General features: G+C 36.4%; 1 pseudogene; it reads right to left on the bottom strand.

Annotated features, from left to right (window-relative positions):
* Positions 1–4862: 4862 nt before the first annotated feature.
* On the bottom strand, positions 4863–4963 carry LOC122752238 (annotated as a pseudogene).
* Between the last annotated feature and the right edge of the window lie 4350 nt (positions 4964–9313).

The raw sequence follows: 9313 nt of genomic DNA, 5'->3' as shown, positions 1-9313 counted from the left end.
GTGGGTGGATGGTGGTGGGAACAGTAGGAGAGGGGCATTTTGTAGCAGTGTTAAAGGAAAGAGAATGAATGTCTAAACTTGTTGAACTATTTATTTGTACTCATTCTATACCCAGGTTTAGACTCAAGGTTAAAGCATTCAGTGTTCTAGTAGATTGGTAACTATTAATTTTTTGCTAGTATGCTTCATTTCTAACTGCCTATTGGATACTGAATACCCTACCATACTTCAAACTCAACAGGCCTGTAGAAGAACTCACCCTGAAACTTGCTATTCTTCCTACCTTTCCTATTTCTCTTGATGGCAACACCATCCTCCAGATTAAGGTCTCCAGAGTGTGTTTAGTTCTCCTTTCCACTCCCCCATGCCCTGATCTGTTCTTGTATCAGTTTATTTCAGTAAGAACTTTTTCAGTACCTACCATTTTGCCTGGAACTAGCAATACAAAATTGAAAAATTGCGTAGATTTTGGCCTGAAGGACCCCAGGTCTAGACTACCCCACTTCCTTACAACACACACTCCTCTAAAGCAATGACTGTTGGCGCACACAAATTCATTTGGATCAGTTTAATGATAATACTGCATCATTGTTGCTGAGACAGCACAATATAATGGCAGGATTGCTGGAGACTCTATTCAGAAACAGGTCACTGTATATGGAAAATTAACCAGCTCCTGCCAATTATTAACTGTGTTACTGTGGGCAAGCCAGTTAACATGACTAGATCTCATTTTTTTCTTTACTGAGTTTGAACTGGATGAGCTCCTTGATCTTTTTTTTTAGTTGTTGTTTTGGTGAGGCAATTGGGGTTGTGACTTTCCCAGCGTCACATAGCTAGTAAGTGATAAGTGTCTGAGGCGGGATTTGAACTCAGTTCCTCCTGAATCCAGGGCTGGTGCTCTATCCACTGCACCACCTAGCTGCCCCTCTATGATCCTTTTTAATCCTATATCCTGTGATCTTTGATTCTATTTGAGCTATTATAACCAAGTCACATGACAGTAAAGGTATAAAACTCCCCAGATTGTTCATTTCAAATTTTGTTCCAGGGGAGCTAACTGTCCCCTATAAATATTGTTTTGCTTCAATTTGTGTTCTCTTAGAACATGTTAATAAAATCAAGTAGGTGTATACCTTTACTTGAAAAAAGAATTCTGACAGTTCTGGGTACCCCACAGGTACTCAAAAATACTCAATTTCATTGATTCATGAAATGACTCAGGAAGTACATGAAAATATTTTTGACATTGGTTTCATAGGAGTGTGTGCGTGCGTGCATGTGTGCATGTGTGTGTGTGTGTGTGTGTGTGTGTGTGTGTGTGTCTATGGTGGGCCTAGCAGGAATTCAGATACCAAATGTCTGTCTCTTATATTGGCATCTCATTCACTCTTGGCTTACTTTGATGTTAATACTAAAGTGTGTCTTCATGTCCTTTTCAAGGCTCAAGTTGGGCAGGATGGAACCAAATATATCTCATATTCTGAACCTTTTTTTCTGATGAATAGAAAAAGAGAAAGAAAATGACCCCTTTTCATAGGGTACACAGACAGGAAGAAAGAATGGGATTTTTGCCTTTCTACTACTGACCCAACATATAGATAAGAGGAGGAAATTCCACAAAAAGAAATTATGAATTAACACTCATGCCTAATCTTTTTTTTAAAGAATGTTTTTATTTTTTTCAATTTCATGTAAAAGCAATTTTTAGCATTTTAAAATATTTTTTGAATTCCCAATTCCCTCTCTCCTTCCCCTCCCCCTTCCTTGAGAAGGCAAACACTTTACTTTTGACTATACATGTGCCATCCAGCAAAGCATATGTCCACATTAACCATGCTGCAAAAGAGAACACTGACAAAAAAAAAAACCAAAAGAAAAATTAAGTGAAAATGTATGTTTTTATTTGCTTTCAGATTACATTAGTTCTTTCTCTGGAGGTGGATAGCATTTTTCATTATAAATCCTTTGGAATTGTCTTGGATCATTGTATTGCTGAGAAGAGCTGAGTTACTCATAGTTGAGCACTGTACAATGTTGCTGTTGCTGTGTACAATGCTCTCCTGGGTCTGGTCACTTCACTTTGCATCAGTTCACGTAAGCCTTTCCAAGTTTTTCTGAAATCTGTCTTCTTGTCATTTCTTACTATTGCTGTTACTGTGTACAATGATCTCCTACATGCCTAATCTTTTAAGTCATTTACTACAATCAGTTAATGGAATCCTAAAATTCCATTTTCAAAGAGATTTTCAATGACTTTTTCCTTTAAGACAGGGTAGAATTAGAGCAATTACTGTAAATTATGGAGAGGCAGTTTTGGTTAAAAGGGTAAAGGAATAAAGATAAAAGGAAAAACTTCTTGGCAAAGAGAGATGAGTTAAAGTTCAAATAGACTGCTTTGAGAAATGGCAGTGTCTGAATTGTTGGTCCTAACACACAGCTCCTTCATAGATACTTGTTCTAGTCTCACTGCTCTTTCCATTGAGGGGTTGGGATTGACAAGTTTAATGGTGCCTATCTCTCTTCCTTTTGGCTACTGACATCTGCTTCCATTCCTAGGGTGTTTGATCTTCAGCCTTTGCCCATGTCCACAAGCCTCTCTCCCCTTTCTCCTACCATGTCTGGGCAAAAATGTGTCAAATATGCTGAGAATTCTTATCCTACATTTTAATTTAAATACCATTCATACCAGGCCCTTCATCAATTGTAGTTGTTGTGCTTGTCATCTATGGCCCCCTGATCCCTTTATTTCTCTTGATGAAACCCAAGATGAGACCACTGACTGCTCTGTCCCAATCCCTACTCTCACCTCTTTCCCATCCTGCCCTGCTTTTCCTCATACTCAAGGGAAAGAGAACTTATCTTCCTTTTCTTCCCTGATAATTATTATTCATATCAACATCTTTTCAATAGAAAACTTTCATAACCCCAGAATTCCAGAGTTCTATGAAATACTTTCTGGGAAATATACTAAATTTGGTGATTTCCCAATGTCCTTTCCTCCACTCCTGTTCTAACATTGTGAGATTCTATAACTGTGGACTAAGAGAGATAAGAGTAGTAAAATCCTATTTGTTTCTATGGGGGGGGGTATGTCTATCTATTCCTTTTCCTATTTATCTGTAAATTTTGAAAAGAATACAGAATTCTTGGGGAAATGATCAATATGAACATCAGAGAATAAACTTTTCAATGTTCACAACATTATGAACTACCTCTGTTATGAGGGTTAATGCTGATACTACTTTCAAACATGAATTTATGATTTTTATCATTTAGTCACCAAGATTAAAATCAACAAATTATTCCCTGTTTTACCTGATTGTATTTCAGAAATTGAGAAGAAATAGATCCAAATATAGATCCAAAATGAAGCTCAAAGCAAAAATAGGAGGAAAATATTTGGTTTCTGATGGCTCCTATTTTTGAAAGTAAATGAATGCCCCCTTGGAATTTCCCAGAATTGAGAAAAAAATCAAGAAGATAATTCTTTCTCAGTATGCCTTGTCACACTGACTTAAACTTTGACAACTGGTTTGATTTTAATATAGATACCTATTATATTTGAAAGGATAGAAGCGATTCACTATCTACTCATCTGAAATAATAGTTTCACATTCCAGGGGGACATATTACATTCAGATTTGGGAATATCACCAATATAAATATAATAGTTCATAAAACATTCTTCCAGTTTGAAAATATCATTCCTTAGATGACGTTGAACTTGCTTAAGGAAAAACCAGGCTTAATTGATGGTATGTCAGGGAAAATATAAACAAAGGATACCTTTCTGTACATTGTTCTTTGGACCTTCTGATTATAACCCTACCTAAAACATTAACTTTGTTTGACATTTCTGGTTTGTGAGAAAGAGATGTTTTCCAAATAGGCAAAGATGAGCTATACATATTATTCTTCTGTTTTAGAATCCATTGATTTTGATTTTAAGAAGGCTTTTGATTCTATTCCAAGGGATATAGTCAATGAGCTTGGAAATGGGCTGTCCTCAAAGGGTATTTAGCATTGAATCAACCATACTTGATACCAATTTATCAATAGTACCTTAGACTCAAAGCCCTCTTTGCTTGAAATTTACATCAAATACTTGGATGATAGCCACAGTCACGATGAGCAATTTTGGTTCCAAGGGCAAGCAGAATTAAATGTACTCTGAAACCAGCCCCAAGACTTGAGACATGGTGGGAGAGGCTCTAGGACACTGACTGGTCTATGGCAGGGTAGAACCTAGGGATATAGTGAAGTGGCTTCCGGGGAAGCTGCTTCTTGGAAGAATCAGGGTAGGTCTGTGACTAAGAGGCATTTAAGTAGTATAGAGACACTAAGAGAAGGAAGGGCATCATTTGGAAGCTTCTTGGTTTAATTAATTAATATAATTTCTAACTAATTTCTATATTGCTGAAAGGACAGTACTATAAAATATTATTGTAACAAAATTGACAATTAAACAATTGTTTTAAAATATATTTAATTTTTTTGGTGTCTTTTCAATTTTAGGGTCTACATGGCTGTGATTTTGGTGTACAGAGTATATACATTGTTGCTATTGATGCCTAGTGGGTGGACAGCAGGAAGGTCAATTGGAACACTTTTGGGGAAAGACTGACTTCAAAGTGATTTTGGCAAATTGAAGTAGTCAGATGTAAAAAGATGATATTTAGTTGAAGGGCGTGTACTCACTCATCTGGAAGGAGAGATGGCTAGAAGGGTTATTTAAGAACAGCAGCAAAGAAAGTGTTTTATAAAGAGGGCAGTGACCAGCTGTTTTCCATTTCCCAAAGGAAAGACAGAGAGGAAATGAGCATCAACTAAGACTTGGGGAATTTGAGAACATATCTTTTAAAAATTGTTTTCTTTTTTATTTGTGTGTCATCCTTGCGCAGGGGCCATGCTAATCGTCTCTGTATTGTTCCAAAAAATTGTTTTATTTTTAAATTAATAATCATTTATTATCTCTCACTCCTACACCACCTTTCCACTCACCCAGAAAAAAGAAAAATAAAACACTTGTAACAAATATGTACAGTCAAGCAACATAAATTCCCACATTAGATATATCCAAAAACATGTCTCATTTTGTATATATAGTTCATTACTCCTCTATCAGTAAGTAGGTGGCACTTATTATCAGACTTCTGGAACATGGTTGATCCTTACATTACTCAGGGTCTTAAGTCTTTCAAAATTCATGATGATGATTATTTTTTTTTTGGTTGAGGCAATTGGGGTTAAGTGACTTGCCCAGGGTCACACAGCTAGTAAGTGTCAAGTGTCTGAAGTTGGATTTGAACTCAGGTCCTCCTGACTCCAGGGCCAGAACTTTATCCACTGCACCACCTAGCTGCATGATTATTTTCACAATGTTGTTATAGTAGAAGTTGTCCTCCTGGTTTTGTTCACTTCACAGTGTATCATTTTATACAAGTCTTCCTAGGTTTCTCTGAAACTGGCCCCTTTATTGTTTCTTAGGGCACAATAGTATTCACTTCCATATATATATGTATACACACACACACACACACACACACACATATATATATATATATATCATAGTTTGTCCAGTCACTCTCCAATTGAGGGGAACCTTAAAGAAATATATCTCCAAAGTGCAAATTGGAATGGATTACTGAAAAAAGCTGTAGAACCTTGATGGTGGCTCCCTCATTTTGACCATATATCAGATGGTCATGTAACACTTTAGGCACCTCCCCCTTTTTGAGGCTGTGAACTGGGAATGGTTTAGTATAATATAATTACATTGCAGGAAGGAAATCAACACTTCCCTAAATAAAGAAATGTGAAATACATATGGAATAAGGGTTGATAGGGTTGATCATATGGCCCACTGGAGGGGGCCAGGGCACATGACATGGGAAGGGCCAGGGTCCTTGCCCTACTCTAGTGTGTGGTGATCCCATATTTACCTTCTTATTCATATATAAAAACTACAAACAGATTTGGTGATATGATGGGGGCTAGAGGCAAAGTACTAACAAATAGGTGAATCTAGAAAGATATCTTTGTAGAGAATAGCACTTCCAGAAACTAAGGACATTTTTTGAGCTTCATTTAAAAAAATAAGTTTGAGTGGTAAACTTCTGAGTCTAATGAAATTAAGAATAAAACAATACTCTTTCACTTACTAGTCAACCTATTATTATTATTTTTTGGTGGGGCAATGGGGGTTAAGTGACTTGCCCAGGGTCACACAACTAGTAAGTGTCAAGTGTCTGAGTCCAGATTTGAACTCAGGTCCTCCTGAATCCAGGGCTAGTGCTTTATCCACTGCTTCACCTAGCTGCCCCCAAACCTATTATTTTTAAAGATGGTACTTTGTGGGCTCTGTCAATTCTATAAATCTTTCCCCTTTATTAAAGGCAAATATCAAAATAATCTGAACTTAGAAGAAAGCATTCAAATAGCCTTATCATACATGTTAACTTAAGATTTCAAAACTATTGAAGCATATTCAATGACATTGCACTCCTAAAAAAATTTTCTTGAGAACAAAAGTGTTTGTGGTACCATTTATGCATAAAATTAAAAAAATATATTTATTTAGGATAAGAAACATCCTTTTAACTTTCTATTTTATGTATATTTTAATGTATACAAGATATTAGTGCATCATTATACCTCTATATTTTATAAATAAATATATGTTGGGGTGTATTATCAAAAAAGTTTGGAGACTAGATGAATGGATAGAATACTGAATTTGGAGTCAGGGGAATTGAGTTTGAATTATTACTCTAATATAACTTTCTGTGTCAAAGCAAATACATTCTCAGTCATAGGATACTATCTTTGTCAAGCATAGGAAAAGAACCTCAAGAATTTTCCCGATCTAGCAGAAGTTATTATTCTCCCCATCTTGACCATTGCTTCTGTTGCTTTAATGATGAGATATCAGGCCAGAACTCCTCCTTCTTGAGTTTGGTCCCTTTTACCCCACTCCTGTCAACCTATGATCACACAACAACATACAAAGAAGTAGCATTATTTATTTGTGGCCTTTTTCCCATAACAGTCCCAGGGTTAGACTCTATCTGCTAGTACCCCTCAATTCAAGAAAACACTCTGGATTTTTTCAGGAAACAAGAAAATACCCTAATTAGTCTCCATTTAACTCTTTTAGGCACCCGGGAAGGGTTATTCTTATCTTTCAAGTCTGTCAACAGTTTTTTATTTATTTGTTTTGTCACCTCCTAGGCTTAAATTGGGAGATGATTCCTATCAATTACCTAGCATGAAATGTTCTGAAATCAGTAGCATTCTTCTACTTCAGTACCATGGAAAGGGACAACGAGAGACCAGACCCCAGCACTTATTGCATAAGTACAAGAACTCAGAGGGGCTCACAGGACAAATATACTATTATATATTTGCTTACTTCTATAGAATATTATTTTTTCCATCCAGATGCAGATAATTCAGATTTTATTTCAGGTTCAACTCCACATTCTGCTTGTTTATGTGAATTTGTTGGGAGCATTAATGTTTATAATAAAAATTACTAAAAAGAAAACTCCACCACTTAGATAACAAAAGCAAATAGAAGCAAAAATACTAACAAACCAAAATCCTTTGAGAGTCTCCCAGATGGAAAGACTCCTTACTTGAAGAGATAGCAACTATCCCTGGATAGCCTTTCTTTTCCCCTGCAGTTCTTTCCCTTGCTCACTATCACTCGGGGACAGGCAAAATCAGATGCATTGTTACTGCCACTGCTATGTTTTCCTCTCTGTCTCTCTACAGCAGGAGCCACAGCAGCAATGCACCAGTGGCTGAGGGAGAGAAGTGCAGTTCAGTTTGTTGGCGTTTCTCCCCAAGCATCTAACACGGAGCACTGAACGTAAAATGAGTCTAATAAACATTTGTTGAATGAACGATGCCATTCTTTGTTTTCCTCATCCCTCCTATTTTAAATTCAAAGAATGTTAGAACTAGAAGGAGTCTTTGAGAAAATGAAGTCCAATACCCTCATTCTACACATGAGAAAACTGAAGCTCAGTGGTAGTTGTCCAAAGTCACAGAGCTTATTCCCTTTCTCCAAAGGTCAAAAACTTATTTGTACAGGGCACACAGTGGTAACAGAACTGAGACTGGAACACAGGTCTCCTGATTACCAGTCCAGTGTTCTTTATATTTCCCTGTACTGGCTCCTTTTCTCCCTATCTTTTTTCTTTACTTTTCCCCTATCTCTCCCCCATTTCTGAGTCTCTTTTTATTATTCTCTATTCTACTTGCTCAACACCTTATTTCCTAAAGTCTCATATTTTTATTTTTACATGGAACACATTTTCAGTTTCCTTATAGAAATAAATGACAACATGGGATGTAATCCTATCCCCCAATACAATTTCAGTGGAATGTTTAAGGTAGAAATGAATTAGAGAATCTGCAGGGTAAGTGCAATATAAACTTTATGCATGTATATACATGCATACATATGTGTGTGTCTATGCACACAGACAAGTACTATATAAGCTACATGTGCATATGTACACATGCTGTGTATAACTATGCACACATATATACACAAATTATTATATCTACACATGTATATATGTGTAGATATATACATACACATACATGTACATGTCTGTATATGTGAAGTTAAGTAGTCCAGTGACCAGAGTGCTGGCCTTGTAGTCAGAAAGCACTGAGTTTGTACCTTGAATGTTTATTAGGTGCGTGATCCTAGTTAAGTTACCTAATGTCTCAGCCTTAGTTTTCTCAGCTGTAAAATGGTACTAATAATAATAGCACCTACTTCATAGGGTTATTGTGAGGATCAAATGGGATAACCCATGTAAAACACTTTGTAACCTTTAAAGTGCTATATAAATATTAGATAGTATTATCACTGTAGATGTATCTTCACACATGTATACTGTAATTGAATACATGATCTCAACAGAATAGTTCTCCCTTAACTTGTGTAGATTATGACCTAGTTACATCTTCTCATATTTTAAAAAATCAGTGATTTTTATAATAGTTTCTTTAAAGCTCAGCAACAAACACACCAAAGCTGTGTCACCTGTAGCTCAGTTCAATTCAGCTTTCATCTACCTCTTCCTCCCCACAATGCAAATAGCATGTCATCATTTACCCTTGTAGAAAGCAACTATTACAGGAATAGAGACCACAAAAAGCATTTGTTGTACCAGACTATTCATTAGAGATTATTTGTTGTACCATGATCAACTAACAAAAGCCCCTTTGAGCCCTCTGGAGGGAGTGGCCAATGACTAATTTACAAAGAATCAGTCCTCCTTTGCATTGG

The sequence above is a fragment of the Dromiciops gliroides genome, chromosome 3 (genome assembly GCF_019393635.1).
Source record: "Dromiciops gliroides isolate mDroGli1 chromosome 3, mDroGli1.pri, whole genome shotgun sequence".
Lineage (NCBI taxonomy): Eukaryota > Metazoa > Chordata > Mammalia > Microbiotheria > Microbiotheriidae > Dromiciops > Dromiciops gliroides.
The sequence above is the reverse complement of the archived record's forward strand: the minus strand, read 5'-3'. Positions and strand labels throughout refer to the sequence as shown.